We start from the raw sequence: 18309 nt of genomic DNA, 5'->3' as shown, positions 1-18309 counted from the left end.
GACCCTCGGTGCCGCGTGTCCCGCTCCGTGCTCACAGGGCACTTCCTTCCCTTCCCTACCGCTGCAGCGCTCGTTGGCCCTCACACTGAGCGAGATGCTCCAGACTTTCCTACCTGGAAATGCTTCCCCTTTTCACAGCCAAATCCCAAAGCCAAGGCATGAGACTGAGCAGGAAAAAAGCTCAGGCTGAAGGTCAGGAAAAATTTCCTAACACTCCTGTCTCATAGACAGTGGAACAGTCTGCTAAGGACGGGCATGGAAATCCCATTTAAAACCAGATTCAACTAAGTTATGGGCAGCACTTAACACTGCAGGAGCAGTACTTTATAGGCTAAAGCAATGGATGAAATTACCTAATAGGTTTCTCTCCATCTTTAATTTCCATGACTTACAGATTCAGAAAACAGACTACTATTAAACCCCTCTCCAGGTTATGTAACCTCAAGACACTCATCTTTTTTTCTAACGGTCTTCATGACAGTCCCGTGCAATGCACAGATGAGGTGACTTAATGCCGAGACATGGTAAGCACACAAGTCAACATATACACACGAAGGTCACAGGTCTCCTTTTGTTTACTAAATTAATTTTGTGCTGGAGAAAAATGACAGATTTCACCCCAGAGGACAGATCCCTAAAGGAAGACATCATGCTAAGTAACCATGGGATGATCTGTTTTATAGCTCATTTCTAATTTCAGCATGTGCCTGTCGGAGCTTTAAGAGGAGAAAAGGCGAGAGTATGCCATGAATTACCAACCTCTCAACCTCTGAACATACTGAAATATGGTGGATTGTAAGAATGAGAAAAAGTTCTTTTTATTAACTGTTGACTATTCAGACTCTGCTGAGTGCAAAATATGCTCGTTGCATGTGAGCATATCTCTGCGTACATTATGTTATTACAGCTCAGTACCTTAAATATTAACCATGTTATTATGACATTCTTACGATGTTGGAGGAAGGTGTCATCCCCATTCCCGGACACAAAGCCCAGGAACAACGATGATGATCACGGTGAACATGAGTGTTCAACCACTGGATTTGGAGTATCTGAGCAGACAGAGGTGCTGTTTGAAGGACGGTTCCTACTCTCTTCTGCTGGAGCTGGAGGGACTCTCCATTGCTATAAATCTGCCTCCATGGGTTTATGCCACAGGGATCCAGAAAACTAAGAGCAGGTCATTAGTGACCATCTGAAAAGTTGATGGAAGTGATTTACCAGGCCTTGGGAAGGAAACTGTGGAAGAAGTGGGTGAGAATCCAGCTGCCAGGGAGGCACCACACATTCTTAGTCATGTCCTGTCTCCTCTACCGAACACCTCTGGCTTCTGCAACTATGGTCCAGAGACTCCCATGGGCAAGAGCCGGCCATACCACTGCCCCTGAGTCATCTCTGGATCAGGTCTGTCTGCACAACGAAACACAGACGACCTTGTGAAAAAGAGCACGAGAAAATAACTCAAAGTTGAGTGAGGTCACAGGAACAACCTAATAAGTCATTTCCGAGCCTGAGTACTCAGATTTGCAATACCAGGAATATTCTTCTAAGCAGTTTCCTTGCGTACGTGCAGACATGCAGACTGGGAGGCAGACGGTAGCAATGTCTCCCTCATTCTATGATCTGACCTTGCCAGGCAAAGAGTTCATCTTTGGGTTTTTCTCAGAAAGAGCAAAATAAAAATAACACCATCTCAAAAATGTCTGTTTCAGAAAAGACGAGTCCATAGTGAGCGGGAACATCCAGCTTTAGTGCCTTAGTGGGACACAACATCCTTGTGACACATGGCACAGGCAAGCAGTGTCATGCAGTACCTTGGGGACAGAAGCAGGTGGGAAACCCTGGGCCAGCACCAGCTGCAAAGGCCACCAGAAACAGCTTGTGGGCATGCAGAGACCTGTAGCAGCAATGGGCTGTGGCACTGTGGGATCACCCTGTGGCACTGCAAAAATCCTTGGGATGAAGTTGGATTAAGATCCTTGGGCACGTAAAAATCTTCCTGTAAGGAAAGGAACCATTTCCTCTGCTGTACAACTAGGTCAGGAACACCAACCACATACGTAATGTGAGTGTCCTGTGGAAAGTCATTTACCCAGGACAAACATCAGGGAAAAATAGCAAAGTCAGGATTTCATTGCCCAGATGATAGAGAAAAAAGTTCTGGTGAGTATTTTCTTCTATAGAGCCTTGGATTTCCTGCAAAAAGCTGTGATTGAGTGTGGCGAGTAACTTGTGCCTTCAATCTCCAAATAAAACACTGAGATTACCTCTTGCATGGAGGTCCCACTGACTGATTCAAAATAGACTTCAGACAAATTAGGAAATATCCTCCCAAGTCCTCAGCCAATCACACCACCAGTCAATTAATTACTAACGGACATGAGATGATTGTAGACATCACTTCTCCAACAGCCTGAAGTATCTCATTGCACTGGCCCTGGCAGAGGTTGTCATCAGCTAGACTGGAGGCACCGGCCCTTCACACAACTTCTCCACCCTCATTCTCCTTTCCCTCTTCAGCCCATTCCGGCGCGGGCAGCTCTGGCCTCTACCTCCCGCCTCATGAGCAAGGCGAAACGTTGCAAGGCTGCTGCATGGCCAGGATGATGCCCCACACCGCGGGGGCCCCCTGCCCTCCCTGCATGCGGGGACACTTGGTGCCCTGCTCCCGGGGCTCCCCAGAGCCTGGACTCAGCATCATTGCACTCAAGACGGCAGCGCTGCTGCCGGGGAAGCTCCTGCGGGAAGACAGCAGGGCTTGCACGGAGCAGGCACTTGCATCCCGGCCCGGGGACACAGCCCACCTCTCCCTGCGCTGTTGCTCTGGGAACGGAGCGGAGTTTACCCAACACGTTTGGAAGTGCTCGAGTGCTCGCCACGCTTCGCCTCTGTTTGTGCATTACTCATCCCGAGCTGCCAGTTTTAGCTGTGTATTTCTTGGCACGGGGAGGGCTGTGAGTCCAATGCCCCTCATTCCCAACCCATGTATGGCCTACGGCATGGATGCAGCTGGCCAACAAGAGCATTTTTTTTTAACCCCACTGACCTCTGCACTTGAATGTTATTATTAAAGTGGGGTGGAACTGAAAAATAACGACACCTGCCTGGTACGAGGTGAATTTTCCTGTCAATGAGAGCTGTTCAAAGCCTATAACATCTGTGTGGCTGGAATATTGGCATTTGCTTTAGTTTACATTCAGAAATGGAAATAAGTGTTTTTGCTTTAATAGTCCAATTTTCCTCCAAAACACACGCTATCTGACATATTTGTTGTAGAAGCATCAATACGTGGTGTTCCAAAACAACACAACGTGCTCTCATCAACATGGTGACTGCGAGGAGGTGACCAGACCTGGACACTGCTAATAGCATGAAACTGCTACATCTTGGTTAGACTCATCCATTGCTGGGGCCAGTGTAAAGCAGCAATGGACATGGCCCTGTCATCTCCATTGCTCACCAGCTGTTGGTGCTATGAAGGGTGGCAGGTTGTGACAGAACAGATTATCTCAGGACAGAGACCCAGATGCATTTAGACCAACCATGGGTGCAGGGTGGCCAAGGAGTTGTTGGCTTGGCTGTCTGCAACCCCGGGCTGCCTGTCTGAAGCCAAGGTGCAGCAGATCTATGGGATGTAAAATCACGGGGTCAATCCATACAATTGGGCTTCTGCAGAGCTGCATGGGGAAGCTGGCAAGAAACAAGGGCATTTTCCAGTGGAAATTTGCCTGGCAGAAAGCTTTAACATCCCTTTATTTTACTGGAAGGCTCCTCCAAAGCAGCTCATTTCCATGAAATGTTTGCTTTCAGTGAATCTGCATTTTTCAGGGAAAAAAACACACCACTGGAAAGTTTTGGAGTAGGTCTGCTTTGGCCATTGCGTACGTCTCACTGAAAGAGAGATCTGCAGCTAGTTTGAAAACAAGTAGCAGTGTCGAAATAGCAGCATGGAGCCCTGCAGAGTCCAGCATGCTTGGCCAAGCCATGGGGCTGCCTAGCAGCTCTAAGACCAGTGTGGTAGGTCCATGCCACCCTGCAGCACATTGTACTAGCCTCTCTATTTCCAGAGAGGCTAAAAGCAATACAATGAGTACAGAAGAGGGTTACTTCAGGCCTGCCCTTATTTACTGCAAAGTGATGCTTTGCAATGAGTTCTCTGCATGCTCCTAAGTGGGGAAAAAGCACTGCAAGCCTAGCAAAGTGCTGCTATGTGGCTGGGGCATCCAGCACACGCTCCACGTGGAAATTTGCTTCTTCCAGTCTGGCCTGCACTATACTTAACTCTTTAATATTGAAAATCCGTCCCTCAGTGTCACTTTAGCCAAGTCTAAGACATACAGGACACTTTCTAATGTGAAGATTGTGAAAGAATATCATATACTGGTTTTATCTGCAGCATATTTGTGCTTAAGCCTAGACTTTTTGTCAGTTGCATGCTAGTGCTTAACTTAACTCTGGGATGGTCATGCTGTTCACAGCACTGCAGAGGGAAGCAGAGCGGGGCCATGATGTCTTCGTTATTTAGAGCATTATTTAGAGCATGATATCCTGGTTGTTTAGAGCTCAGAGCCAATAAGGCTGATATTACCCTCCTTCTCTGGTGGGTTTTTGTGAAACATTACAAAACGCTCCTATGTTCCCTGTGCTATTGGCATGTTGTGTAGCTGATCACTGTTATTGATAACTGATCTCTAGTAAAAGGACGTTTTTCAGTGATTTGCTTAAGCACCGTTAAGTTACTGCATACACATGGCATGGTTATTTAGCTCTCAGGCAATTAAAAAAAAAAAGACTCAAGAGTATAGAAACAGACAGCCTGGGCTCAGATCCATCCAAGTGAAAACAAACACTGCTACCCTCCCGAGTTTACGTTAGCAGCATTGCAAGTATCTTAGTGTGTGACAATGTGAAAAACTTCTGCCAAGTCCCTCATTTACGTGAGCGCAGGAGACACTTGCAGAGCTCTGGTAGGCGTTGCTTGGGCACCTCTGGTTAGGAAACCTGAACAGAAGAGAGGCAAGGAAGGAGGAGATTTTTCACTGCACAAGGAAACCTGGCACAGGTAGTGAGAGTCCAAAATACCTGGGCTGGTGTCTCATGCAGGCAGTACCTGCGGCATGTGCTGCAAGGCTGCGCGCGGCTGAGGAGGGAGCTGGCGGGCGAAGGCGAGGGTGAGACGTCCAGGTGACAAAACCATACGCGACAGGTTTGGCTGGGGCCAGGGCCGGTTCCTGCCTCCCCTGCCACCGGCTCCTGGCTCGCCGGCTGCAGCTGCTCCGCACAGGGCATGGAGCCTCCAGGCCAGCCCAGCTTCCGACCAGCCCCTGTGCCCGGGACCTAGCGGCCATTGCGTTATCTGGCTCATATTCCACAGCTCAGACCCCGCGGTCGCCTGTTCCCATTCTGCTTTGAGCCAAGTAAGGACATAGCTGGCTGCTCCTTTGCCTTCTAACACTCCACATGGCCCCCAAAAGGGCAAATATTCAGGGCACTGATGAGAGGAAAAGTGCAGTGTTTCAAAGTACTTAGGGCAGATGTTGCCAGCACTGGTGTATGGCAAAGCAGCATTTCCTTGCAAATGTAAGGGTGAACCTTTGCCTCTCCAGCCACTGCTCTGACCTCCCTGAAGCCCATAAATAGCTTAACTCCTCGGAGGAGGCAGTATAAATTCCACAGGGTGGCCACAGCCCAGTATTTCTGGGAGATGGAAGCCCCCTCAGAGAGATGGATCTAGGCTTAGAGCAAACTCAGAGCTAAGAAACTTGGGTGTAAATATTTATCTGAGCTGTTAGGCACAAGCTCTTCTCCACATGTTGTTTCACTAATTGCTCCCTGCTGAACAGCAGCTCCAAGTAAATTCAAACACCACTTGAAGCACATAGAGCTGGACAACACTAGTTGTGTGTGCAAGGACACGCTTTGAAGCCAGCTTCCTTTTCCTTCCAAGAAATGAAGCCTGATGGTTTACGTTGCAGCATCCCATGATGGGGATAGGGAGCTGGATGGCCACCAGGTTTTCCACACAGAGGTGACTAGGGATTAGTCTGACTTGCATTAATCTGTCCCACGGCCTTTGCTTCCTGAGTCCATGAGTCAGTTGCGCCTGCAGAGCCTCCTTTCCCCAGGATTCCCGGAACGACACTGGCAAAGGATAGCAAAGGAGAAGCCTGTTCTCAAAAGCGCAGAAGGGTCTGATGTCCCATAGAGTCTTCCAAGTGTAAGCTGATGTTTCCCAAAAGCAGCTGTAATAATGGTCCATATTCTTAAATGACATGGGGTTGAACTCAACATTAAGACACCTGATATTTGCCCAGGCTTGGGTCCGCATTTCTGGCTATTGAACATATGACCGCTTGCATGGCATTCCCTTCCACCAAGACTATCCATCCACACAGGAGATCCGTGCAGGGTTTTGCCCCTTGCTACAGCACTGCTGGGGCTGCTTTGGCTCCACACTGAAGAACAGGTTCCTCAGAAGGACCCAAGAGCTTTGAGAAGAACTTCATAGCCTCTCCTAACAGCAAAGGGACTCTTCTAGACCATTATTTATTTTGAGCAAATGCCAGTTACCCAAGGAACTTTCCACACAGAATACTTCCTTGCTTTCCTAGTTCTCAGAAAGAGTTCTACACATATTTAAGATCTCTAGTGTCAGTTTGCAGCATGCTCTGATAATTAATACAGCACAAACAAGTAAAGGGCAGCTGATGATAAGGCTCACGGGAATTCAGTGTGAGGAGATGCTAAGATGCCCTTACGGCCATTTAATGAAGGCTGGTACTTTGCAGCAGAAGCTTCTGTTGTAAAGCTGGATGTATTTATAGCACTGTGAGGGAACTTCCTGGATTTCACAGTGTAAAAACTCATCACTGAGGCCAAAATAAATTAAGAAATGAGATTTTTTTTTAATGCAAATAAAGGGTTTACTGAACTGAGCTCTGGCAAAATGAAAAGCTTGCAGAGCAGCCAAACCTGAGGAACAAAAGAATGTAACATGTTCCTCCGTGTCTTTAAAAGAAGCTCCTTTTCTGTCCATATCCTTGTTTCAGATCTCCTATTTCTTCTCTGTTAAAACAGAAAAGAGTCCAGTCCACTGTGCCTGTGCGAGTTCAGGTCCAGCTCTTTCTGGGCCCAGATTTGCTGCCAGGGTTGGGCATGCAGAACACCCATCCTCAGCAGGTGATGCAAATATACAGTGGAGATGAAAGAGAAGATTCCAACTGCAAGCCCTTCATGAGGCAGGTCCACGGGTCAGGGCTGCTTGTCGAGAGACATGCACCTCTAGTGGGCCGTGGCAGAACAAACCCTCACCTCTCCCTCGTCTCCACTGTGGAGGACAACACGTGTTGGCCATAGCTGCCAAGGCCTTGGTGTCTCGCTGGTGGCACTACCAACACATCCCTGGCAGAGGTGGACCAAAGGCTCATCATGTTGGTACCTGCGTGACTCGCTCTTGAGGCAGAAGCCAGCTTATTTCCAAGGCAGCCTGGGCAAACACATGCAGGCACTGCAGTCCCCAAGAAAGGTCCCAGTTTGCCATCTCATGGATGACCATGTTGCAAGCAGAGGGTCTGAGGTGCCCCGGCCCCCTCCACAGGTGACTGCTTGCAGAAACCCAACAGTTTTGGTGCGGACACATGTAAGAGCCTAGCACATGGTGTGAGTCTGCTATGCCTCATGTATTTACAACGATTAAATTATTTTATTCACAACTTGGCAGTGGAAAAAGAGCTTGAGAAGAGCAGCTCTGTGCATCTGGATTTCATTAGAGCTAAACATTAATCCCTTTATACCTTTTAAGCGTCCTGTGAGTGTTGCACAGCCTCGCTTGCACAGCGAGTAATGCACAGCCTTGCTAAATGGCACTCTCAGAGCTAGCTGGCAGAGAAAACAAAAATCAAAACAAAACAACACACAAGTTAACCAAGAGTTCCTGTTCAAACATGCGCCATGAAAGGCAGCTTCTTCTCTCTGCTGCTCATCCGCCCGTCAGCACCAGGACCGGCAACACACTCGAGAGCAACTCCCACTCTGATGGCCTCCTCAAAACCTGCTTGAAGTGCGTACAGAACAGCCCAATTCAGTCTCCCTGTGAACTGTGCAGGTGATGGAAATGAAAGAAAAGGCACCTCAGCCTCCAGCCAGGATCCAGACAGCACCTACATCACTGGAGCTGTACATCTACAGTTTCACAAGCTGGGTAAATAGGAGCAGAATTTGGCTGAAGCTATAAACTTTTTTGCTCCAACTTTTTGGGAGCTGCAAGGAAGATGTCCAGGGTGGAAGAGTGCGAGAGGTCAAGAGAGACATGGCCGAGCAGTGGGGCAGAGGTCAGGAGCTTGTAACATCACTACGATCGCTGAGTCCCTGTGAAAAAGCAGGTGGGAAGCAGGGGCCTGAAAACCCAGCCAAAGAGTTGCAATCTGGCTCAGGAAAGCCCATCACTGAGGACAAGGACCTGGAAGATCAAATAGCCTGGCAGCCAGGGGATGGAGATGGCTTAAAGAAGAGCTGCCTAATGGGATTCTAATGGGGAATACACACAATATTATAGTATGAAGCCTCTGCTCTGAACCAACACAAGCTATACTGCATGCACCTGGAGAACCCACGGCAGTTTGATGAAACAAAGGGTGGAAGGATATAAGCAGCAGAACCAACCTACTCCCACCAAGTCCCTTGTAAGAGACTGTAAAAATTATCCCACGGCAGCAACTGCTGCAGGCCACTGCAGAGTCTCATGGATCAATCAAGGAGGAGAAAGTTTACAGTGGAAAACTTCTTGTTCCATTGCAGTCAGTCATAAAGTGCCACTGCTTCACCCTGGGGATTTATAGGCATGGGTACAGCACCTTCAGTGAATCAAAGACTGTATTAGATGCAAACTCTGCACAGCCCCTTGCAAGGTGCAGGATGCAGTCAGGGAGGCAATCTCCAGAGCAGGTAGCACATGGAGGAGGTCCCACCTTCTCCTCGAAGCAGCCAGCACCCATGGCACTGGGGGAGCAGCAGCCATGGGCCACCAGGCCTATGAGATGACACCCTCTGTGCCTCTGCTCTTGGTGTGGCCTGGGGCAGCTGGCGGTGGAAAACTCTGAGAAACTCTCTAAAGATAGTTCTACTTCTGTTTTATATCATATTATTACGTGCTCCATTTTTCCAGTATTTCTGCTTTGCTTCTGTCTTAAATCTCTCACGGGAATGAGTATGAAAGCAGTAATAGTTGAAAATAGGCAAAATATAGGGCCCATGCTAGAGTATAGAAGGTCCCAAACGCTTCCTGACTTGCCCCTTACAACCTATTTCCCACCACCTTCCTCAGCACAAGGTTGTGCACAAACCAGTCCCTATAGGCACAAGAATTTTTACAGGTTTCAATCGGTACCTTACAATTTTATAAAACCTTTCTGATTTTGAGAGGTCAAAAGCAGAAAACAATTATCCCATAAGATTGACACAAGAGCTATCTGACTGGGGTTTATCCTCCTCAGCTGATCATCCCTATTGGTTTCATTGCTCTTTAAGAACAGGTGTCCGGAGGCTGAACAGTAGCCTCTTCATTAACGTTCCTCATACAAGCACGTGCACACACACACACATGTATGCATGCACATGCTGTCACACACACACATGCACAGAGCTCTCTGACCCAAACCTCCCAGAAAAATCTGCTGGCAACTTCAAAACCAAACTAAAACAAACATTTCAACAGGAATTATGAAAATAAGTCTTAATTACAAAAACATCCTGTTTTGCTCCAGATTCTCTCTCTCATGCCCCAGGCTCGGCTCCACCCTAACTGTTTTCAGAGGGGCCAATTATAGGCACTGGGTTGTGCACACACACATTTTATCTGTCCTGCCGCTTGTTCTCAGGGGAACGCAGGAAGGGAATGTCCAGTGTCCTGGGACAAGCAAGGGGAGTGACACCCTGCGCTCCTCCGTACCCATCCTCCTTTCTCTCTCCTTGAGCTCAAGAAAGTGTGAAGAAGTGCAAAATGAAACAAGCTGCTTTGTTTTGTGCTGTTATGGCACAGTTAGTGCCACAAGCCTAGTCTTCGACAGAGGTGGAGAAGGTGCCGTCATGCAGACTTTCCATATGCTGTATGAGGTCTGAGTAACCACAGTGAAGCTGCTCTCACAGCCAAAGAGAATAATGGAAGGAAAGTCCCAACCAGAAGGAGGAGGAGGGGTGGACCTGGCAGGCTGGACCTTCAGGCCAGACCATGTGGATCAGAGGTGCCCAGTGCTTGGGTGCCACCTCGAGATGACCCTTGCACCTCAGCTTCCAGCCAGATGGACCTGATTGCCTGTGAGCAGCCAACTGCCAAACTGGAGATGGATTCGGGTTCCCTGGAGGCTGCCAAGGTGCTCGTGTGCTGTGGGCGGGTGCGAGCAGCGGGCAGATGTACTGCTGCAAGGGGCTGCAGAAATGTATGTGCACCTACTGAGACAACAGCAATGTGCTGGGATGGTGGCTCTGCCAAGCACGGAGGAGGGAGCAGTACAGGAATGAAGGCAGCCGGAACAGATCACGGGGTCTGGAGGGGTCTGTGGGAGAGGGTGAGATGTGGTGGAGGAGTGACCCTGGGGCGCAGAAGGAGGCAGGAGGAGGTATGTGGAGTCATCCTGTCTGAGCCGGCCCAGGAAAGGCAAACAGGAGCCCTGGACCAGTACTCACTCCTCACGTCCCACAGCACGAGGAAGTTTGCGCACACAGGAGCAGTCTCAACAGCGTGGAGCCACCAGCCAGCCCTGCTCCCAAGCAGCTCCGGTGTGCTCAGGTACAGACTTCCACCAAATGCAAACCTCCCATGAAAGAGAAGGAGGCATCTGGGATCCCTCCTGGCTGATTGCCACAAGCAAACGTCCACTCCACGCGCACCCACACTGTGGCACTACCGAACATCTCACCCATCCATGGAGAGCAAACAGCTTGACCACACAGATGCTCTGGAGTCAAATGTCCTAGCAATGGTGTGAAACTGATTTACCCTCTGGATGCTCCCAGGCTACACACCTCCACTTCTGGGGCTGAACAGTGAGGAAAAGAGGAGCACCAGGAAGCAGAAATAGCATCTGATAGGAATGCAAATTTCACCTGGATCAGAGCTGCATTAAGTGATTTGTGGCTGGGTTCAAACCCAGGAGCACTGGAAGACAGGTCTTGAAAAGGCAATTGCGCTCGGTGCTGTCAGAGGCACTGATGAACACTGAGATCTGCAAGGCTGGCAGGGACTGTCACTATCTCCCTGTCCAGAGACACCATTCCAAAATGCAATTATGCTGTTGCCAGAATGTGGTTTGATGTTCTACAGGGATTCCCCAAAGCATCTGACTTCCAGAAAACGTGTACCCTTTTAACCAATAGAAACCAAGATGCTTGTTTTCCTCTTAAAAGGAATCTACGTTAATTTTTGAAACATCACTAGAGGGCGTTACACAAATAGGCGTCTTGATCCAGTTAAAGGTACACGTAGTGTATGAGCAGTGAGATTTTGGAGAAAACTGCTTAGTTGCAATCCTTGTATTTCTCCCCCAAGATCTATGTGTATATAAACAGCCTCCTAACCATCTCCTCTCTGGCTCCCTAGGTAACGTTGTCCTTGGGCATGTCCCACAAAGCACAGGCCAGCTGGAACAGCAGGAGGTGCCCAGAAATTCCACAGGGAACTTCCACTCCAGCAGGCACAAGTGGGGCCAGGTCCCGGCAGCTCCGCAGGGCAGCTGACTCCCAACCTACAGCTCCACCATGTATACATGCCCCCATCAAGCACCAGCAGCTTAACTAACTCAAGGCCACGCTAGACGAACCAACAAGCAGCTCAGGGACCTGCCTAGTACAAGGGTTTCCTTGCATCCTGGCGCCACAGCCGATGAGGGCTGATGAGAGCCAATGGGCTCCCATCGGAGCGCCAGGATGGCCAAGCCACCATCCGCCACAGCACAGGGACACTCTCCAAGGCCTCTGCTTCTGCCCCCAGGTACAGCAAGGCTGGCATGGCAGCAGTGTCTGCACCGAACCAAGGCATGGGCGATGGAGGAGCCTCTGGGGAAGCGGACACCAAGGAGGGTCTGATGCAGGAGAGGAAGGCAAGGCCAGGGGGGAACGGACCCCTCTCGTGTCCCCATCCCCCCAGGCTCTCAGGTAAAACCCAGGTGTCTCTAAGACCAGCCGGCCAAGGACGCAACGACGCACGGCTCCGACTGCCCCAACACCTTGAGCCAGAAAGACTAAAAACCTCGTGCTGCTGCGGTGCAGCACCCCCACGCAGCACCCCCGCACGGAGCGCCCCGCGCAGCCCCAGCGTGGAGCCCCCCGCACGGAGCCCCCACCGGAGCTCCCCGCACAGACCCCCTCGCGGAACCCCGCGCGGAGCCCCCGCACAGCCCCGCGCGGAGCCCCCGCACAGCCCCCCGCGCAGCCCAGCCGCTCCCGCGGCCGCAGCGCCCCGGCCCCGTCCCGCTACTCGCCTGGCTGCGCGGCGCCGGCGGGGCGCGGGGCGATCATGCCCGCGGAGCGGCGCGGAGCGGCGGCGGCCGCCGGGCAGCGGGCGCGGAGCGCGGGGCGGGGCTGCGCGGGGCGCGGAGCGCGGGGCGGGGCTGCGCGGGCGCGCGCGGGGCTGCCCCGGTCCCGGAGAGGGGGGGTCCCGTCCCCGGGAGCCTCCCGGGCTGGCGCTGGGGTTTCCCCTGCAGCGATGCCCTCCGGCCCTGCCCGTGCCCCGCTGCATCCTTCCTCGCTGCCCGCTCCACGGAGAGGTCAGAACCCTCCGATCCTTCCTCGCTGCCCGCTCCACGGAGAGGTCAAAACCCTCCGGCCCTGCACAGGGTCCCCCACAGCCCAGCGTGCGCGTCGCGGGGCACCAGATTCTATGGAACCAACAAAACTGCGGCTGTTTCGCTGGGATCCAATCCCGTCCTGACCCACATTCTTCCAATAACAGCAACTTATTGCAATATAAATATAAAAATAATGGGGAGAAATTTTCCAATGGATTTTTTCCCCAGACTGCCAGTGATCAGTTCACATTTGGAGGAAGCATGTTCATTTGGGCATGTCTTCTGGTGGGACTTGGGCAAGAGCCGGGAGCAGAAAGGTCCAGCTGCTGGGAGCTCTTGTGTTTCAAGAGCCTGTGAGCATGGACCAGCTACGGGAAGGCTGGCCTGATGCTGGAGGTCCTATGGATGGGGCTCCTGCTTTCCTGGAAGACCAAGCTTGGTGGCTGGGACATCTCCAGGATGGGGCTATCTCTGTGCTGGGAGCCCTGGTGTTCTTACAGAGATGGTCACAAGTATTGCCAGTCACGGTCACCACATTGACTGTAGCTGCTCAATGACTCCTGGGTCCTTGGCTAGACAGAAATGTCATGCATTATTTCCATAACCCTGCCACAATTGCTGGACAGAAATTATTACAGAAAACAACTGAAATATGCACTGACAAGGCATATTCCTCCCTGAACTTATTCCTACATCACCCCTGTATTGCCAAAGCCATCATGGAAGCCATTAGAAACATCCTGCTGGGGTGGGCATCCAGCTTTTCACTCCTGTGCCGTTCATGGAGAGAGCTCAGGACCGCCCATATTAATAGAATATTACAAACCATGTACAACACCACCACTATAAGGAAACGGCACAGTCTTTTCCAGAGGAGCTCTCCAGATACAAGTTTTTGAACATTTCTCTCCCAAATGCTAATATTTCCTTCCTAACCTAGATAGCAAGAAAGGCTTTCCTGAGAGTTGCAAGTTCCTGTAACTTCCAAGTTGAATATTAATTAAACAAAGAGCTGGAGCCTCTCAGTTTCATGGAGTTCATTTCTTTTTCTTCATTGCACAGTGACAGGGTACCAGGATATCTATCTTACAGACCAGCAAAGTGCACTGATAAACAGGAGAAATTTCCTCCTAATTTTCAGGCAAATATGGACAAAAATCTCCCCTCCCCTTGGCCTGTCCAAGAAACACCCATGAACAACCATTTTCTGAGGAGCAGTTAATTTTCATAAGAAGGGGCTCAGTGATAGGCTGCTGTCTTCTGAGAGCGGTTTGTTTTATGGTATTACAGCAGCTCTGCAGAGGATCAAACATAGAAAAAACAAATCTATATACCAAGCCAGAAAAAGAAGATAAATGCTGTTAGGCTCTGTATGGAGCAGAATTAGTGCCATGGTGTCTGAGAAGGTCATCTCTACCTGGGTTGCCTTTTCATGCGACCCTGTGGCTCCCCTCCATCATCTGCCTGTCTTTCTGAATCACTCTGCAATGCTTTGGGGGTTTTCATCTTTTTTTCCTTTTCCTTTTTTTGAAATGTTAATACACATAAAGCATTTTTTTAAAGATATGACTGCTCCAAGCCCGACAAATTGGCTTCAAGCCTGGGTATTATGGGGAGGAATTCAGTTTTGGAAACCTGACAGCATCAACGGTCTCTAGGCCCCTGGTGTCTTTAAAAGGAGCACTCAGTGTCAGAGCTCACTGAAACAGCTTTTCCGCAGGGAAGCCCATTTGCAGAAAGATCAAGATCAACCGTATCCTTCAGAGCAAGTTTTAAAAGAGTCATTCAAAAAAAATTAAAAAAAAAGATTTTTGTTCTCAAGATAAATTGCCTGGCAATAGCTATTCCAAATCATTGGGCTTTGGAGGAAGTCGGAAGCTGTGCAGTATCACATGGGAGGCACTTCAGACTGACCCAGTCCCACATTTCTAGCCCTATCTACATGACAAAAGAAAGGATCAGCCAAGGGATTGCACTCCAACACACAGCTGGTCACTTTGCTGGTTATGGAGTTGTTTCAAAATGCAGTGCGGACCTGTCACAGAATCTCATGGCTGAGGTCAGCAGGGAGCTCTGGAGATCATCCCGTCCAAACTCCCAGCTCAGACACAGTCACCTAGAGCAGGCTGCCCATGGACATGTCCAGTTTGGTTCTGAATATCTCCGGGGATGGAGACTCCACAACCTCTATCATCAACCTTTCCCAGCTGAAAAAAATGCAGAGATCAGCCATGAAACTGCCTTGTGTCTATCACAACGCTGCCATGAGCTGAAGCCCTGGGGAGCTCCTCCTTCCTTTGGAGCATGAAGTCACAGGCTACAGCTGGGGGCAGAATCTGCATTGTTTGGGCCATGGATCAGGTCTACACAAGTCTACTCCTGTGCCCTGAGTTTCAGGGATACCCTTTGATGCTTGGAGGGTGGCGCATCGCATCATCCCTGCATGCTGTTGATGTGGCTCCCCCATGCTGGAGCTCCTTCTCAAGCCGAAAGTTGAGCTGATTCCTACAACGGAATGAACACATCCTATACGCATTGTGCGCTCCTCTCCTGATTTATACCACTTCCTGTAGCAGGGCTCGCTGGCATCCTGTTTGCTTGCCTCATTCAGGGAAGGTTTGTAACTTCATTCAAGGCCAAAAATACCTTCAGGAAATCAGTGCAATGATTCAGCATCTCTGAAGAGCGTGAAGGCTGCTGAAAGGAATGTGTTTCCAAAAAGCAGATATTCCTTTTTCTTTCCTTCCTCAGGTCAAAAAGACTATTTTTAAACGGTCCTCTTTACCGGAGTCCCCTTAACCATCATTTCAGGTATGCATCTCCATGCACTTTCCAGTTATCGCTTTTTCTTACCCTGAGCTTGTGATCCTACACGGACCCCAGCCAATAAAAAGGGAGGTATGATGCAAAGGAAGATGTCTGGGAGCATATGTGAGGCCAAGGGAGAGGGCTAATTCAGCTACCTCCCCGTGCAAGTGAGCAGGAGAGACCCTGTTCTGGGACTGCTACTTAGAAGGCCCCTTTATTTAACAATGAAGGTGGAGACTAGGTGTTCTTCAAACATCTGTTTTGCTCTGTTTGAGGTGTGGAGGTTTGTGTGTGAGTCTGTAAGGTCCTGCAACAGCTGAGGAGAAAATGACTGATGCTGCTGAGCGAAAAGCTTTTTGCAGACAGGTTGGTAAACAGAAAAAAAGAATCAAGGCTCAAGTATCAAAAACTCCTCCACTGCCTGGCTGTTCTGCCCTAGGATGGGATGTTGCATGGTCTTGCTGCTAGGCTGGGAAAAATGAATCCACAACAGTGCATGTGATTTCTCCCACTGATACCCTCACCCTTCCTGGACAGAGAACATCAAGATCTTTTAAAGCCAGCTTGAACTTGGAGTTGTGCTAACATTTGCAGGACAGACTTGTATGACACCATTAGTCAGGCAGACAGGGTTAGAAAACACCTCAGGCGCACTATTTGGCCATGGTTTGGTGCTTTTGGAAACACATCTTTTGCGTTTGCATGCTTTTCTGCACCTCGAATTAGCCACTTTCAGTGTGGGGATAAGCCTTCCTTTGGGCTGCTCTCGCTGTTGTCTGTCTAGGCTATCATACACCTGGTTTGAGAGGGAAGGAGTATGTCTGCACTATGACTGATTTATCTCAGATGGAATAAAAGATGAAAACTCAGGGTTTGATTCCCAATCAAAATGAGCACCTCACCAGCACTATCTTTTCTATTTCTCCTCTTGCTGAGCTCTTGCTGAGTGCAGCTGAACCGCAGCAGTTCCCTGGATGCTGGAGACATGTGATTTTGGTTCCTGACTTAAGGACAGGTCTTCTGAGGATTCTGGTTTGCAACCTACATCAGCAGAAGTCTGTTTGTTGTTCGATTTCACTGCATATTGGCCAGTGAACAGGACTGACCCATGAGGAGAAAACGCTTGCAGCAGTGTAGTTTGCTTCCCCCTTGTCATCAAAGGTCCCAAGCCCTGAGTGCTAGTTGCAGTGCCCCTAAACTCCATTTGTGCACATTACAGAGGCTGAGAAGCTACCTAAAATCTTATACCGCTGCCCAAACATGTCACAAAGCTGAACCCTCATCATAAATGGACATTAGAGCTCCTCCCCACGTCCTTACGCATTCATGTTGTGTCTTAGTGACTGGCCATTTATGGGAAAATATGTGCTTTGGGAGTATGAGCTTTACCGTGGCAGCACTCTGCCCACGCCTACAGGGTTGTTCTTCTTGCCAGCTTCCAGGCTCGGCCGCATGCAGAAGGTTTATCCATTGGGAAGAAACGGGTGGCGGGTGCATCCTGTGTGCCTTCGGGAAGGAATGTGCAGCAGCTTGTGAGAATGATTTGCTGCACATGTTGAGCACCAAGAATGTTAGGCAGCAGATCCCGTGGGACCAACCTGTGCCTCTCTGCAGTCACTGCTGGGAGCAGTTCTGAGCAACCCGCATGAAATACTCATGGCCATGAGGAGAACAATGCACAGGAAAAAATAATAATAATAATAAAAAAAAGAAAAGCACAGCCCTTCTCCTTTTCCTTTTTGACAGCCTTTTGGATTAGATTCTTCTGAAGCTCTGATTACTTTCCTTCCAGCTCCTTTGCTATTTTCACATGGCTTAAACTTAGCTGGAGCGAAACCTGTGCAGATCTAGAGTAACAGGAAACGAAACACAGATGCTGAGCCTCTTCTTAGTCAGGTACCAACCAGCATCAGCTGCACTGCAGCTGAGGGAGTTACTTACATCAGTTTTATAGCTTATGAAAGTAGAAGACTGGTGATGAAATATGTGTATTATCTAGGCATTCTTGTTCTTAGTCTTTTTTTTTTTTCCATAGAACAGGTTGCAAAATCAGATTTCTGTTCTATGGCTAGCATGGATTTGCTCTTTATACAAACTATCATTGGTGGAAGACATTGCAAAGACCCCTAAGCAGCTTCCCTGGCATTGCAGTGCTCCTGGGGTCCATGGGACCTACACCACTTACCTCGTGGGAAAAGGGGAATAAGTGGGGCGAAGAGAGGGAATTACCACGAAAGTCCTGAAGGACCACCAGGAATATCTTCCTCCTCCACAGAAGTGGCCTACTTTTGAGGAGCACAGTGAAGCTGTCATGGCTTAGCCTAGCAGCAATTTTCACTCAAAATAGGAGAAACCTGGAACAGACTCCCATCTGGGATCCAGTGCCATGAACTGCACTGCTGATGTCTGTTCTGCGCAGCTACAAGCTGATGAGTTTGTACATTCTGAGCTCATTCAAACTGCTTATTGGGGCACCTGAGCTCTGTGCTGAATTGCTCTGGCTGGTGGGCTGAGCATGCCGAGCATCTTGTACCGGGAGCATACGTCAGCTTGTGCAAGGTGTGCGTTGGTGACTGCTGCTGCATGAGCTCAGGGACAGGCGTGTTTACTGCTGGTTTTGGACCACTTAAAATATCTTTGGCAAGAGGCAATTCTGTGAATTGGAACCAAGACAAACACACCTCTGAGATCATTGCTGCCATGAAATCACCAGCTAGGCAAA

The sequence above is a fragment of the Tinamus guttatus genome, unplaced genomic scaffold (assembly GCF_059628265.1).
Source record: "Tinamus guttatus ecotype Peru unplaced genomic scaffold, ASM5962826v1 Tinamus_guttatus_pri_ptg000287l, whole genome shotgun sequence".
NCBI classification, from domain to species: domain Eukaryota; kingdom Metazoa; phylum Chordata; class Aves; order Tinamiformes; family Tinamidae; genus Tinamus; species Tinamus guttatus.
The sequence above is the reverse complement of the archived record's forward strand: the minus strand, read 5'-3'. Positions refer to the sequence as shown.